Here is an 18,259-nt window from a genome sequence, read left to right as displayed (position 1 = left end):
ACAGCTCAAGGCGCGGATAAATCTAATACAGAGAAAGCATCTTCAGTTCTTCCAGTGTTTGTTTGAGAGAGTGGTCATTCAGCACTGGAATTACTTTATGTTTTGCTGAGTGGTCATTGCAGACAGCAATAGCAGTGTGTTTTCTCACACAGCTCTAAGATTTACACTACAGTATAGACCTATATTGCTTTTTATAATATATACTGTATATCTCATCTATCTGTTCAAAGTATGAAAAGCAAATTCAATATATACTGCTCAAAAAAAATAAAGGGAACATTTGGAGTTACATTGTGTTATTTAAGTGTTCCCTTTATTTTTTTTGAGCAGTGTGTTAAGTTTATTTGCAGAAACTCAGTTTTTAAGTTTTCAAAAATCATGTTTTTTATTGTGCATTTCAATCAATCTCAACCAAACTCAGGGTTGTCAGGTTTTCACAACAAAACCTGCCCAATTGCTACTCAAAAGTAGCCCAAAAATTGTGTCCCAGGGGGTAAAATACACATTTTCTAGAGGGGTTCCTCTGGTAAAATTAGCATTCCATGGGGTAAATATTACTTTATTGGTCTCGCTTTAATCTGCGGACATAAAAAAACAACCCATAGCAACAGTATGAAAGCAGCCCAATTCTGCAGGAAAACCATGGACTTGGCGACACTGATCAAACTGCAGTTAGGTTATTTTAATTAAGTAAAAATAATTTAAAAATACAGCTACACTCTTAAAAATATAGGTGCTTCACAATGCCTTAGAAGAACCTTTTTTGTCTAAATGGTTCCATAAAGAAACTTTAACATCTGAAGAACCTTCCTGTTTCACAAAAGGTTCTTTGTTGCAAAAGAAGGTTCTTCAGATTATTAAGAAGGTAAGAAAGACATGGTTCTTTAAAGAAGCTTTGACTGAATGGTTCTTTGTGGAACCAAAAACGGTTCTTCTATGGCATCGCTGTGAAGAACCTTTTAAAGCACCTTTATTTTTAAGAGTGTAACTAAAACAATAAAACACAATCAAAACATGATAACAATAAAAAACATGACTTTTGAAATTGAAACCATTTTGGTTCATTCAAATAAAAAATAAAAAAGTTACAATACCTGAATGCAACCTGAAACCCTTCATATTCAATGAAACAAAAACATTTCCACCTGACCAACCAGTCATACTGGACTTTTAACTGCTGATCCATGTTTTTATCCACTGATTTACACTCTTAAAAAAATTATTTACTGACATCTATGGTTCTTTAGAACTGTTGAAGAACAATCCAAAAATGGTTCTTCTGTGGTACTGTTGTGAAAAATCCCTTTTAAAATCTTTATTTTCAGAGTGTACAAAATCCTGGGACCAACAGATGTTAGAAAGAAGTAATTAAGTTAAATTAGACTATTTGTATTAGTTGACAAGAATGATTGTTCCCCTAAAATTGCTGTTTAAATGATTTTGGATACTTCTAAACCAGATCTTAATTACATTTCAGCTTGCAAATGACCAATCTACTGAGCTGATGTGTTTGTTGTTGAAATTATGTGTGCAAAAGCAAATTAATCAGAATGTCAGTGCACCAAAGTTTCTCCACCATTTTCTGAAACATTTTTGAAGTGATGCTCTTTTCACCTGTTTTGCACACACCTGTTTCTTGTGATTTCACCTGTTAAATACTTTGCATATGTCTATATGCACCGTGAAGTCATGTATGGCAACACTGCGAGATAAAGCTTTCTTTTCTCGTTTGAGGGCAGTTGCGCTTGCGTTCTTGGTTTCAGATTACATTCGGCCTCTTGTCTCGCTGGAATTTGAATTGACTATTTTGGCTTTGACCTTGGACACTTAAATGTTTACGACCTTTGCATTATGGCTGGAGTTGAGCTTGTGAAAGAGTCCAAGGCACTTGTTTGACCGTGTAATTGTCTCATACCCTATAAAAGACCTTATAAAGTTTACCACATTCATACACACACAGTTGTGAATAGCTGTTATGTTGGCTGAGACATTTAAACCTCAGTCACTGAATGTGAATCTATGGATGGATTCCTACGAGACTATATAATCACATCTAATTCCATCAGCTCAGCTGAGGAGACAACATCCTCCACTCGAGTTACAGAGCTTTTGATCGCAGCTACAGCTGCTCATATTAAGTTTATCTATTTTTGGAGTCATAGTGTGAGGTTTTGTTTCTGAACTTTTGTATTCTTGAGTAACATCTGAATCTGAGTCTTACACTCTTAAAAATAAAGGTGCTTCACGATGCAATAGAAGAACCATTTTGCCTAAATGGTTCCATAAAGAACCTTTAACATCTGAAGAATCTTTCTGTTTCACAAAAGGTTCTTTGTGGCAAAAGAAGGTTCTTCAAATTATAAAAGAGAAAGTTCTTTAAAGAACATTTGACTGAATGGTTCTTTGTGGAACCAAAAATGGTTCTTCTATGCCATCACTGTGAAGAACCTTTTAAAGCACCTTTATTTTTAAGAGTACATGTTTTGAAACTATATCTGGGATGGTTTTTGCTGAACCTTTTTCTTTAAACAGCTGCTTTTCTGAGAATGACTGCTGTTGTATACAATGCCACAGATTTTTTAAGCAGATGATGGGGTTTCCCATTGAGCTTTGGTTTTTCCTGACCACTGACGTTGTGTAAGGCCACAGTTCTTGTTACTTCCATAAACCCATAGTGAGACAATTATAGCATTTGTGAAACATCATGAATTCATCTTAATTCAATAAATCAGTCCTCATTATTGAATATGACTCTATTTTAACTCAATTTAATCCCTCTTTTAGTATGCCAGACCATGACTGCAGAACAGAAGACGAAACAGCTTTGAAACAAATGAACATTTCTAATTTATGCCGTCTCATTTTCACTGATTAAAAGATCTTTCTCAGATTTCAAAGCCAGTTAAAACCAGCTATGTGGAAGTCACGTGAAAGTAGAAGACATGTTCAGTGGTTCTTCAATTCAAACCACAGCTGATGATTCACTTAGATATTTTTCTGCAGTTTGGTGCTTACAATTTTATGTGCAATCAAATCCAGTTCAGACTAGTCCATTGACAACTGATGGCAATGAACAGCTCGTATCAAAAGCTGAAAGAAAAATGTACATGTTGTTAAAGCAGATCTGAAAGCAGGAACAACTGATCACAACAATGACAACAGCCATTCTTTAACCTCTCATAAGTCTTATAAAATGCATACTTGCATAATTGCACACTGCAACTGTGCCATACAAAGCGGAAGTTGGCGGTTTCAATAATGACTATACATGTTTAAAACGTGATCTGTAAAGTACACAATGTGTCTATATACTCATTTCAGGAATCAAATCAGAAGGTCAACTCCTACAGATGAACATTTAAAAAGAAGATAAGTTGGAAAGCTAAGTTTTAAAAAACTTTCTTCAATAATGATGGTTTTCAATATAAATAACCCTGATCTCAACTTATCTGAGTGAAATATAACCTTTTACCTTTAATAACAGCAGTATTTTTGGTAAAACCATAAACCAGAATAGCTTTTCGTTTAGGATATGACCTGATGGTTGATTCTCTGACCACATTTGTTCTTACGGGTCATACTTTGATGGATGTTTTTTTAAGGATCAGATCTCTGAGGAGCTGCACTCAGTGAATGTGAATACTAAACAGAAAACAAAGATATGTTGATGTTTGTAGTTGCTCTGGGATCAGTTAGACATGCTGAATATTGCTTAGCATCTTCTGCTCATTTGTTAAAACGTGCAAAGTATTCATGAGTGTTTTTTGAGCCAGGCCATTATTTTTTCTGCTTCTTAAGAAGGGTTCAAATGTTCAGTAGCAGTTAAAAGTTTTTATTATGACTATTTTTCCTATTTTAGAAACATAGCAAACACTTTTTTTCCTGCAGCTCTGCAAAATCTGCTGCGCTGTAGTTGTTTGTTTGCTTGTTTGTTTGTGTGAACTTCATGTCACTTCAGTACACAAATCCACAGATGTTTAGCACCATGAGAACGAGCGCACAGCTGGGACTTAAAAACAACATTTCATCAGTCTGAGTGCAATATTTGGCTTCTCATCACTGCTTGACAAGTTTGTGACATATCTGTGTGATATTATTTGAAGTTAGATATTTTCCACTTCCATCTGTTATTGTACTGTCATCATTTTCAGATTTAAGCCCTAAATGACACATAATGCTATCTTATACTTTAAATGGGCATTCCCGCATTTTTGACTAGGTTGAGTGAGAGATTCAACGACTCCAAGTGAGATTCTTTACAGAATGAATACATATTTTGAACAAACTGGATGAATGAATGAATCAGTTAACTCACTCATCAAGTCTGGCACAACTGTATAACTTACAAAAAGAGTCACTGGTTTTTTGACCAATGTATAAACAGACCTATCAACTTTGAAACAGGAGGAACACTTCCCCAGCTCCTATTTAATTTGCTGCTGATGTCAAAGATTGCATGTCCAATCAAACTCTACAGTATTTTAGGACAAACTGTTAGAAGCTCATCAAGTTAGACACATGCCATTATTGCATGATGTCCTCATCCTAAAAAAAAAAACGGTAATACTAATATGAATACATTTTTTGCTTGTTTTTTATATTTCGTGAAAATATGGGTCCTGAAGCAAAACAAGGCATTTTGTTCACCCACCATTATCCATAAAATAAAGCTAATTTATTAAATGTAATAATATGCAGTACTTGGTAAAAGTTTGAAAAGCATTATGCTTTCTAAATGTTTTTAATAAAGTCGCTTCTGCTCACCGAGGCTGCAATTATTTGATCAAAAATACAGTAAAAACTGCAATATTTTGAAATTTTATTACAATCTGGAATAACTATTTTCTATTTGAATAGATTTTAAAATGTAATTTACTCCTGTGATGTAAAATTGAATTTTCAGCATCATTACTCAAGCCTTCAGTGTCACATGATTGTCACATGACAACACTGATAATAATCAGAAATGTTTCTTGAGTGGCAAATCAGAACATTAGAATGATTTCTGAAGGATCATGTGACACTGAAGACTGGAGTAATGATGCTGAAAATGCAGCTTTGATCACAAAAATAAATTACAGTTTACAATACATTCACATAGAAAACATTTATTTGAAATTGTAATAATATTTCACAATTTTACTGTTTTTACTGTATTTTTAAGCACATGAATTTAGCCTTGTTGACTTCAGACTTCATTAAAAATGTAATGTTTTTTTTTTTAAATGAATGTTTCCAAACTTTTCACAAATACTGTATATGATTTTAATACAAATGCATGTTTCAAACATCTAAATGTCACACACACAAGCTTTGCTCATTATCACTTATCTCCTGCTTGCCAAGACATCACATCCAGTGACTCACTTTAGTCTTCTCCAAACACACACTCGCTCCTCCACAAACAAACCATCAGAGCCATTCATCTCTGTCATATAACGGTGACAGAAATACAATCCAGAGAGGAGCACAGAGCAGCATCACACACATTTAACACCAATCAGTCACTGTCTGTGCGTTCCTCAGAGAAGTATTTGAGGACGAGGTGAGCGATTTCCTCGCAGGCCGCTTACTCCAGCGAGATGAGCTCTACCTGGGGTTCAGAGTTGAGAACGGCATCTGTTTACACCTGGAGGTGTGGAGCTGATCCTCCAATAACTGTCTAAAGCTGTAAAAGCATAACGGAGATCTGGTTTCTGTGTTTAACAGTCCTGAGGCGGTTTAATCAGGAGCACGAAAGAGCCAGATGAAAGCAAACACACAGAGGCCTGGGGTGAAATGCTCAATTATTACTGGAATATTCAAATATTGTCTGTTTGAAGGAAAACTCTTCAATGCAAACACATACTATAGGATGTTTTTATGTATTGTTATCTTACACCAGGCACTCACACACACACAGCTGGGAGTCTCAGGTAAACCTGTTTTCCACGCTTCTCATCTCCTCACAGCTCTTCATGTGAAATGACACTCAATCTCAAATGGTGCCCTCAGGCCACCGTACGGCTGCAGGAAGCGTTTTCACATACGTGTGCAACATCACAAGTTTCTTTTCCTCAGCTATAACTGATGCATTTCTGTTTACTTATATGCTTTACTGCTTTGTCAAGAAACAGTCTACAAACTTTTGCTTTTAGAGGTTTTAAGCTGTGAACAATTAAATATTAGCATAAATATGCTGCACAGTATTTCAGTCTGTTCAGACTTAGTGTGCTTTATTTTTTCTAGGGTGACTGAGCAAACATCTTCTTTTTCCAGGATTTCTAATTTGCCTAAAATGTCTGGTTTTGGACTTTGGTTTCCTATTGTTTTCATAGTTGTTGAAGATAATGACTGAAAAGTGCTTTGACCAATAGCGTGGAGGAATTGTACATAATCGAACAATCGTGGCATGTGAGAAGGCGGGATCTACAGAGAACCGTCAAAGCAATCTGAAAACCTGTACATGTGAACCTGGACCACAAAACCAAAACCTTATTTGTGGCTGAAAACATGAGCTTTCCATTGATTTATGGTTTGTCAGGATAGGATAATATTTGGCCGAGATACAACTATTTGAAAGATGAAATCTGAGGGTGCAAAAAATCTAAATATTGAGAAAATCACCTTTGAAGTTGTCCAAATTCACTTTTTTAGCAATGCATATTACTAATAAAAAAAATAAGTTTTGATATATTTACGGTAGGAAATTTACAAAATATATTCCTGGAACATGATCTTTACTTAATATCCTAATGATTTTTGGCATAAAAGAAAAATGTATCATTTTGACCCAAACAATGTATTTTTGGCTATATGCTACAAAATAAACCTGCACTACTTAGAACTGGTTTTGTGTCACAGGGTCACATATAATATATAAGGACTGTAGAGAGACCATAAGTAGGAAAACAATGCCAAAACCTGGGAATTTTAGGTCATTTGGAAATCCCAGGCACGACATGTCCAGGAAAAAGAGGCCATTTAGGCGTATGGAAAACCAGTGGATTAATGGTTTTCCTGTAGCAGTCAAATAACAATCCCAAAAAAATCCCATAGACTTTCATTATCGGAATGTTCTGGTTCTTATTAATGGACAGGAAGGACTGGAGTTCAAGACCTCTATTGATCTGTGACATCACAGTAAATTAGCATTGACCTTTGACCTTATTGTCTGCAGACTTTGAATAATTGCCAGCATTTGTAAAAAGCATTTAACCACATTTGTATTTGTAGTGACTGAAAGACACACACATATACACACACACCTTTTGTCCATGTTTACTTAACTATCTAAATGGGGACATTATATAGACTTCTATTGTTTTATATACAGATAGTTTTACATTTTCTAACCTAAACCTCTTACCCTGAGGGCCCGATCACACCGAACGCGTCTTTTAGTTCTAAAAACGCGAGGCGCACAGCACTGCCTTTTTTGGTGACTTTTAATAAAAGAGCAGTGTGCTGCGGTTTTTTTATGTTGCTAAGCAACGACCAAAACAGCTGTCCTGTCAGTCAAATCAAAGGATTATAGCACGAGCGCTCTAAAATCTTAGTTTTTTGCTGTTAAATAAACTGTCATATTAGCAGAAACCCTAAATAATACAGCTCCGGGTTACCCACGATAGACACCAAAGGTTTCTCCTCTATTTCTTGCAGTCTCCGGACTTTTTAAGCAACGGTAAAATTCCGTCACCACAACAGAAGGCCCGCCTCTCCATACATTCGATTGGACAATGGAAAAGAACGCGAATGACGTCGGGCGTTTTTCCGCTCAGAGTTGATTTTTTTTCAACTTCAGGCGCTCAGAGCGCTCCTGCAAAAACGCGAGGCGCAGCAGGCGGTGAAAACGCAAGGCGCCCGGTGCGCATAAGCAGCGCGTAGAACGCTCACTGCCAACAGAAAACCATTCAAAAGAGGCGCCTCCAACTGCACAAACGCGTTCGGTGTGATCGCGGCCTAACACTACCTCTCACAGAAAACTTTATGCATTTTTACCATTTCAAAAAACAACAACTTTGTTTTTTATCAAATGGACATCCCCAAAGAGAGGGTTTTTGGATATTTTTTCAAGTTTTGCTCACTTTTGGGTACAAATTTGTCCAAAAATATGGTTAAGTATGCATTTTTACCATTTCAAATAACTTTACACTAACACTACCTCTCACAGAAAACTTCTAAAAATGTTTTTTTATACCAGTTTTACAAATGAGGTCATCCCCAAAGGCAGGTTTTTGGGTGATTTTGTCAGGTTTTGCTTACTTTTTGGTACAAATTTGTCCCCAAAATATGGTTAAGTAGCTACACACACACACACACACACTTTTACAAAGCTATCTAAATGGGGACATTATATAAACTTCCATTGTTTTTAAATACTGATAGTTATACATTTTCTAACCTAAATCTGCCTACCTCTCACAGAAAACTAGGCATTTTTACAATTTCAAAAAAGAACTTTGTTTACTTTATTATTGAACCAGTTTTACAAATAAGTATGTCCCCAAAGTGAGTTTTTTGGTGATTTTGTCAGGTTTTTCTTGGCTCAAATTTGTCACCAAAGTGTGGTTAAGTACACACACATTTTTACTAAGCTATCTAAATGGGGATACTAGGCTTCTATTGTTTTTAGATACAGAAAGTTTTATATTTTCCAACCTAACCCTAACAGAAAACTTTCTACTTTTTTACAATTTCAAAAAACATTGCTTAGTGTGTAGCAGTTTTACAAATGAGGATGTTCCCAAAAGGAGGTTTTGCTCCCAAAATATGGTTAGGCACACATTTTTACTTAGCTATCTAAATGGGGACATTGGGACATTATAGACTGCTATTGTTTTTATATACAGAAAGTTATACATTTTCTAACCTAAACATACCCCTAACCTTAACACTACCTCTCACTGAAAACTATGCATTTTTACAATTTCAAAAAGCCTTGTTTACTTTTTAAAAAACAGTTTTACAAATCAGGATGTCCCAAAAGTGCTGTTTTTGGTGATTTTGTAGGGTTTTTTCATATGGTTATGAAAAAATAATCATACAACTTTGTGGAACAAATTTGCCCCCAAAATATGGTTAAGTAGGAACACACACACATTCACATTTTTATACCAGGTTTACAAACGAGGACGTCCCCAAAGAGAGGTTTTTTGGAGATTTTGCTCACTTTTATGCACAAATTTGTCCCCAAAATATGATTAAGTAGGTACACACACATGCATCATTTGGTGATTCCAGAAAGACTAACAGTTCACTTTATGTGAATCCCGCCCCTTTTTTGTTATAAGTTCACTTTAAAAATATTTATTTATTATTTATTTTAAGTAAAACAGTTTATTAACCAAACTGCAGGTTGTTAAACATGTGCGTCACAGATTTTTTTAAAGCATTTTTCCTGCATTATACAGCATTTACTGTGGCATAATCAATCAGAAATTACATTCAGAACATCTGTTTTATAATCATAGTTGTAGTCAACCTGATTAAAGTAAGATTTATTTCTATACAGTAAGGCACTTTAAAATGAATAATGGTGTTTGCTGTGCATTAAAGGTTCTGTGATCTCTTGCCACTGATTGTGAGCTGAATTTAACAGCTGCTGCACATTTAAAAACACACATATTCTTACTTTTTTCAATTTTACTTCTCATTCTTGAGCAGAAACAGCCTTTAACCTGCATTTTAATGCTCTTTTTTGCATCCTTATTTGAGTGATGCTTTACAGTTTGTATGAAGCAAACTGTTAGAGAGATAATAAGATAATGACAGACTGTCTGTAATAATCATAATCAGATAATGTTTGTTGGCATGAGAGCATGTTGCGGTTTGGCATCTGATCTGCATTATTATCTGGCAAACTGTGATTAAGCCGAATATTTCCTGCAGATTACAGTTGAGCTAAACTCAAACGGTGTTTTCCTCCAGTAGTGCATCAGCCCAACTCTTCACCATCAAACACTCGTTACCGCAACGAGTCGGAGCCAATTATTTGACATTATACCAAAGCAAGTAAACAGCGTCATAATGAGCGCAGAACACAGAGCTCAATGGAAATGACGGCGGAGAGGCTTTATTTTCATGAATATGCTTCCGAGAGTGTTAAATGAGCTGTGAAATGAGATTCCATCACACACACGGAGTTAAAAAAAAGTGTTAAAGTGTTTAAAACGAAGACTGAAAGAAAGTAAAAAGCCAATCTCGCTTTCAGGAGGAAATCTGGATCATTACATTGACTTTTAGAAGCCATCAGAGGAATTTGATTTTCTAATGGCTTAATGGTGAACGTGTGCTTAGAAATGCAAATGCACACAGACACACACTAACCCTTCTGACAGACGCTTATTGAGAGATTTACAGATTTACAGACACTCATCTGTCGCTGTGTGTGCGCGTGTGCGCGTGCGTGCGTGCGTGCGTGCGTGTGTGTGTGTGTGTGTGTGTGAATCTGCAACAGCTCAGTTTTTGCATTTTCTCATGGTTTGAAGGCATTTTGCACCTGCTGTGGAGAAACTTTCATTCAACTCATTTGCATTTGTTCACTTTGCGTCTGTTTCTGAGCTTCGGGCTGTGAATGAAGTTTTATCCTCAGAGGGAAGAGCTTACTCTCTGCTCGTGATATATGCAAAGTGTAATACATTAGAGTGAAAATTCCATAGTAAATGAAATTAAAACTTTCTGATTTGACAATTTCACTTGTGATACGGAGAGTCACACAATAAAGGCTCTGCTCCCGTGATATTTCAGATGAGGAAAAAGATGTGTGATATATGAATATCTCCAGCAGAACTGATGTCTTCCTTAAATGTCACATATGATGTCTATCAATGTTTAATCCGTATGGCATTTAAATGCAGATACAGTTGATATATAAGATTTTCAAGTGAACATCAGTTATTTTTGAAGAAACTGATGCTGTGAAACAATAATATATTCTCAAACTCATATGCTCATTGTTTGCTTTGTAAATTTACTTTACCTTTTGTATACATATTTGCGAACCTGGTTTGTAGCAATAGCCAACAATACATTGTTTGGATCAAAATTATAAATTTTTCTTTTATACCAAAAATCAATAGGATATAAAATAAAGATAGTTTGTACATTTCCTACTGTAAATATATTAAAATGTAATTTTTGATTAGTATTATGCATTGCTAAGAACTTCATTTGGAAACTTTAAAGGTGATTTTATCAATATTTAGATTTTTTTGCACCCTCAGATTTCAGATTTTCAAATAATTGTATCTCAGCCAAATATTGTTCTAACAAACCACACACTAATAGAAAGCCTATTTATGACTGGTTTTGTGATCCAGGGTCACATTTATATTTTTATAAAAGTGTATTTTTAGACTTTTACCTCCAATTACAAACTTTCCTCGAAATGTAGCACGAGTTATTAAACATTAAGCATTACATTATTTGAAGCATGTCACAGTACATCCATATCATTTTAATAAATCAGGGTTTTCCAAACTGGGGTTGATGAAAAGCGAATAATTATTTAAATGATAAATTAAAAAAATTTAAATAGATAAATATTTTTAAAATGAAAATAATTAAAATAATATGTTAACTAAAAAAATATTAAATATTTATTTTGTTTACCTGCATGTGATAACAATAAAAAAAATTAAAATCAAATAAAAAGGATTAACTAAAAAAAAAATTACTAATTTTATTTCAGATAAACACTTCTCATTTGCATTTAGTTAAAACTGATGTACTAAAACTTAAACTTAAATTAAAGGTACAAAAAATGATATAGCCATATATAAATTAATAAACCCCGACAAAACTAGTAATACAATAAAATCTAAAAATAAAAAAAATGTAATATTTTAACTAAAAGGGTTTTACTGACTTTAGAAATAGTTTAGAAATCCTTGATAACAAGGTAAACCAAGCAAAAATCTTCACATTGTATAATATTTTTTGCAAATTTTAATACTTTTTGCCCCCAAAAATGCAGCAAAAACAGTACATTCTTTAAATATTTTTACGATTTAAAATAACTGTTTTCTATTTGAATATATTGTAAATTTAATGTATTCCTGTAATCAAAGCTGAATTTTTTATCATCATTACTCCAGTCTTCAGTGTCACATGATTCTGCTGAAATCGTTGTAATATGCTGATTTGTTGCTCAAAAAACATTTATTATTATTATTATTATTATTATCAATATTTAAAACAGTTTAGTACAATTTTCCATGCAAAAGTTTTGAGTCAGTATAATAGTTTTTGGTTAAGAAATTAATAATTTTATTTAGCAAGGATGCAGTAAATTGATCAAAAGTACGGTGCCCGCCAGGGGACACCTTCGGTTCACTTATGTTTGTCGTGGCCACGACATATAAACTCGTGGGAACATGATATTATGTTGTGGCCACGAGATATTAATTCGTGGGAACGTCATATTAACTCGTGGGAACGTGATATTATGTCGTGGCCACGAGATCATTTTGTCGAGGTAACGACATCCTTATGTCGTGGCCACAAGATGCGATGATGAGGGAACGAGATCCATTTCTCGTGGCCACGACTTATTATGTTGAGGAAACAACATGCATTTCTCGTGGGCACGAGTTTTAATGCATAAACAAACCTGCGTGACCATAGTAACCCAGGATTAGCCTATCAGAGATAGGTTTATTAATATTTTATTTTTAATTAAGAACTGACTGTACATTATCCCGCTTATTACACGGCTACTTGCCACATAAGGAAGAAAACTGGACATGAATATGAATTTGAAATCTTTTATTGGCATATTTGTTTTAAATTAACATTTTTATCCTTCCGCGAAACGATATAGTTCCACGTGACTAACATTCAAACTATGTACGTTAGAAAGACAATTTAAATAGATTAATGTCGAAATTTTCCATTGTTAATTGTGGTTGTCCAGTGTTTGTCACAAGATGGCGCCAAACGGTAATCTTTGTTGGCACGGAGGGATTTTAAACATACAAGTAGTACCGGTGTTGTGCCTTTTTTCGACCCCTGCCAAATTATGACCCCCTCTCGTTGAAAGCGCTACCTGATTGCCTAATCCTAACCCCACCCCTAATCCTAACCCCTCCCCCACACCTAACCCTAAACCTACCAATACTAGGGGGGTAGTAATCTGGCGGGGGTCAGAATTGGGCACAACACCGGCTATGCGTTATTACTTTGGAGCGGTGATTATTTGAAAAGAACGAACCTGCAAATGTCTCAACTGACCAATCAGAATCAAGCATTCCAAAGAGCCGTGTAATAAAGGAATTTATAAAAGATTTCAATTTCAGATAAATGCTGTTCTTCTGAACTTTCTATTCAACCTGAAAGAATTCTACTCAGTTGTTTTCAACATAATAAATGTTTTTTTTTTTTTGCGCAGCAAAACAGAATATTAGAATGATTTCTAAAGGATCACGTGAGACTGAAGAGTAATGATGCTAAAAAAATCAGCTTTAAAATCACAATAATAAATTACATTTTAAAACATATTCAAATAGAAAACAGTTATTTTATATTGAAAAAATATTTCACAATTTTCAAATAAAAGCAGGCTTAGTGAGCAGAAGAGACTTGTGCATTCCTTCCTGGTAATATATCATATTTCTATCGGCACAAATGGCCGCATTTGCCAAGGAAAAGCCTAGTCTTTCTTTGATTTGAGCTCAGTGTTTTTGACCCTGAAGTCAGACCATCTTCATATCATATAATATTCTACTTCAAACAAGACGGCGGTTTTCATATCCTGGTATTATTTTAATATGTGCTCGGCAAACATAATAAAGCGCTGTCATATGTTCAGTCACACGAGCAAACTGTATTTGGTTTGAATCAGTGTTTAACAGTGTCTTTCAGCGATGGGAGATCAATACGGAACACAGAGGACGCCTGATTCCATTTTCCAACCTGTTATCTCCATCCGTCTCCACCAGCGTTACCATGACTACAAGCACACAGGCCAGCGTCCGCTCCTCGTGAACACAGCGAGAGTCTGTGCCAGAGACGCATGGAAATCAAGTCACACGCCACTCCAGTGATGAGAGCTCTGTTATTGATCCCCGAGGAAACAGACACTGATTCCACCTCTCGCCTCTATTTCTGAACTTCATGAAACACTCAATTATCACAGAACACGCATGTGATGTATTTCACAGACTCATATTCATCTCAGAAATCAAACCTGTCACAAAAAGTGAGTCAAAGTATGAAAACCAACCCATGGAGACATTTTTCAAAGTAAATCTATGATGCAAAGAATGTTACATGATCTTTATGTCAATTAAATGTTATTTAAAAAAAAAAAAGAAAAGAAAAGAAAAAACTACATTATTAGTCAAAAGTTTTTTAGTTTTTAAAGAAGTCTCTTCTGCTCACTAAGCCTGCATTTATTTGATCCAAAGTACAGCAAAAGCAGTAATACTGTGACATATTTTTACTATTTAAAGTAACTGCTTTCTATTTGAATAGATTTAAAAATGTCATTTATTTCTGTGATCAAAGATACATTTTCAGCATCATTGCTCCAGTCTTCAGTGTCACTTGATCCTTCAGAAATTGTTCTAATATTTGCTGTTCGAGAAACATTTCTGATTTTCAATATTTAAAACAGTTGAGTATTTTTTCAGGATTCTTTGATGAATTAAAAGATCCAAAGATCAGCATTTGTGTGAAATAAAAAGCTTATGCATGTGAGAGAAAGGAAATTATAGAAATTAAACTTTGATTTATCAAGGATGCTTTAAATGGATCAAAAGTGATGACAAAGACATTTATAGTGTTACAAAAGAGTTTTATTTCAGATAAATGCTGTTTTTCCAAACTTACTGATCATCCTGAAAAAAAATCAACTCATCTGTAGATTATTACTTTAACATACTACTACAACTACTACTACTAATAATAATAAATGTTTTTTTTTGGCCAGCAAATCAGAATATTAGAGTTAGAATTAGAATGAACTATACTGAAATATTTGTCTGAAATATCAGACATTTATGTGTTTAAAAAATGCGTCAAGTATAGTGAAATATGTGACCCTGGATCAAAAAAAAAAAAAAAAAAAGTAGCACAGGTATATTTGTAGCAACAGCCAAAAATGCATCGTATGGGTAAAAATTATCGATTTTTCGTTTATTCCAAAAATCATTAGGATATTAAGTAAAGATCATGTTCCATGAAGATATTTTGTAAATTTTCTGCAATATTAAAACACAATTTTTGATTAGTATTGCTAAGATCTTTAAAAGTGATTTTCTCAATATTTAGATTTTTTTGCACCCTCAGATTCCAGATTTTCAAATAGTTGTTTCTTGGCCAAATATTGTCCTGTCCTAACAAACCATACATCAATGGAAAGCTTATTTATTCAGATGATGTATAAATCTCAATAAAAAAAAGAAAAAGAAAAATTGACTGGTTATGTTCAGAAATGCACAAACTGTACTGAAATACTGGAGATTAAAACGTTCCTTGCAGAAAATGCATTTCCTCAGAACACAGCAGTGCACAAAGATGCTTTTTGTCTCCATATTGGTGCAGTTCCATCATATTCATCTGTGCAGATCCTCAGAAAACACAGTTTCAGACTAAGAAACACTCTTCATCTTCACTGTTTGGAAAGCTAACAGAGTAATGAGAGACTGAAGAGAGAAACAGACCGCTCAGGAGACTTTATTTGCTCACAGTAAATGAAGATCAGCTCAACAAACCAACACAATCCTCATAGCGCGCGCACACACACACACACACACACACACACACACACACACACACACACACACACACATCCTCTAATGCTGCTCCTCTTCATCAGCACCAACCATCATCTTCATCCGTGATTCACCAGCAAGTTCTGCAGAGGACAAAAAAAAGTCACGTCAACAAGCGCTGATTTCCATAATAAACGTCCTTCATCAATTCAAGCGTTCATGTGATGTTCACCTCTCCTGACTGTAGTTTGACTTATTCTATAAGCAGCACACACTATAGTCACAGTTTCAACATTATAGATTGCAAATCTGACTCCGTAAAAAATAAATAAAAAATAATATATATATATATACTGTATATAAGAAATAAGTAAAAAAGTGTGTAATTCCTTAAACATCATTCTTAAAAACCCAAACTGATTATACTCTTGCCAGCCAACTGAGGAGAAATAACTTACTTGAAATAAGCAAACAAACATGAACTAAAATGAAATAAAACCAGACTTAAAAACCTAAACTTATTACTATTTTATATTACTATTTATTATTATTTACTTCAGCCAGTTGAGAAGAAAACATTTCCCTTTTTCATTTTAACTTGAAGTACTATAATAACCGAAACTGAAAAAAAAAAACTAGTATTAAAAAAAGTATTAAAACTTAATTCAAATTAAAGGAGAAAGCATAAACATTAACAATTAATTTAAACTATTACTAAAAATTATAATAGTATCTCAGTGATACTAAAATAACACTGGTTAGAGACACATGATATATGTTATAAGTTCTAAATTATTTTTGAAGATATAATACAATTTTTATTTTATTTTAAATATTTAATTATGTTTTATTTTATTTTTTGTACATTTACACTACCAGTCAAACATTTTTAAACAATAAGATGTTTAATGTTTTTCAAAGAAGCCTGCATTTATTTGATCCTAAATACAGCAAAAGCAGTAATATTGTGAAATATTTTTACTATTTAAAATAACTGCTTTCTATCTGAATATATTTTAAAATATAATGTATTCCTGTGATTGAAGCTGAATTTTCAGCATCATTACTCCAGTCTTCAGTGTCACATGATCCTTCAGAAATCATTCTAATATTCTGATTTGCTTTTCGAGAAACATTTTTATTATCAATATTTAAAACAGTTGAGCACAGTTTTTTTTTGCAGGATTATTTGATGAAATAAAAACTAAAAATTCTACCCAGCTGTTTTCAACATAATAATAATAATAATAATAATAAATGTTTTTTAGCAGCAAATCAGAATATTAGAATGATTTCTGAAGGATGCTGTGACTGGACTAAAGATGCTAAAAATTCACATTTCAAATCAGGAAATAATTACATTTTAAAATATATTCAACTAGAAAACAGTTATTTTAATTTGTAAAAATATATCAGTTTTTTAAAAAAACATTAACAATTTTACTGTTCAAAAACTTTTGACTGGTAGTGCATTTACAAACTAAAATTTCTAATCTCACTCAAAGTAGCATTTGTTATTTTATAGTATTATTTGAGGCTATTACATTATCACAAAGTAATGCAGTAAACTTAAACTTACTGTACATTAGATATATATTTTAATCAGCCAGTGCCTGAACGCTGAGCTGGAGTTTAACACCAGTGTTTGGGGAAAGTTACTTTTAAAAGTAATGCATTACAATATTGAGTTGCTCCCTAAAAAAGTAACTCATTATGTTACTTAGTTACTTTTTATGGAAAGTCATGTGTTACATTACTTTTGGGTTACCTTTTAAATCTGGGCAGGGCTTGCTTGTTTGTTTGTAACAGTGTTGTTTTTGTCAACGATGACGATGACGAAATCATTTCGTTGACGCCACTTTTTTTCATGACGATAACGAGACGATGACGAGATAAAAATGGCTCGTTGATGACTAAAACATGACGAGACGTGTGTGAGTTTTCGTTGACGAGACGAGAATAGACGAAAATGTTAGTGGGTGGTCCGTCAGACGTTTAAAATGCACGACATTTCTGCTTATTGTGCATGCCAATCAAAACCTAAAACGTATCTGACGCTATGGCAAGCCATTTTAGCATTCCATCCTTGTTTGTCTTTTATGTTCTAAAACATTCCTTCATTATTGTAATTATTGGTGAAAATAGTCGATCCGGAAGCTCACATTGCGTTGAACTATAGATCTGCTATTTTCAGAACTTATAAGTGACACTACCCAACAGCAAAATACTTACTGACCTACATTAATTTGTTAAAAGACTACTTTTTCCCCTTTTTTGACTAAAACTAGACTAAAACCTTTTTGACTTTTCGTCGACTAAAATTGGACTAAAACTAAGAAGCATTTTAGTCCAAAAGACTAAGACTAAGACTAAATCTAAGATGGTTGTCAAAAACAACACTGGTTTGTAATATGAAAAGTTGTATTTTTGTCAAATGTAAAAGCCTTTTCACACCAAAAGCCTCAGGCTTAGAGAAAAGTAAATTGACGTCTGTACAGTAGACCGAAAAAAGAAAAAATGTCAACTCTTCAGCAATAAAAAAGGAAAACAAATGTTAGATAATC

The 18,259-nt window shown here is 33.9% G+C and overlaps 1 long non-coding RNA gene across 1 annotated transcript in view; it reads right to left on the bottom strand.

Annotated features, from left to right (window-relative positions):
* Nucleotides 1-15,641: 15,641 nt before the first annotated feature.
* The window catches only part of LOC141347682 (uncharacterized), a 13,305-nt gene continuing 10,687 nt past the window's right edge, over nt 15,642-18,259 (bottom strand). The window contains exon 2 of the long non-coding RNA XR_012357402.1: nt 15,642-15,838. This is a non-coding gene — a long non-coding RNA (uncharacterized lncRNA). The remainder of the gene's footprint in view (nt 15,839-18,259) is intronic.

The sequence above is a fragment of the Garra rufa genome, chromosome 12 (genome assembly GCF_049309525.1).
Source record: "Garra rufa chromosome 12, GarRuf1.0, whole genome shotgun sequence".
Classification (NCBI taxonomy): domain Eukaryota; kingdom Metazoa; phylum Chordata; class Actinopteri; order Cypriniformes; family Cyprinidae; genus Garra; species Garra rufa.
This window is presented reverse-complemented; position numbering and strand designations above follow the sequence as displayed.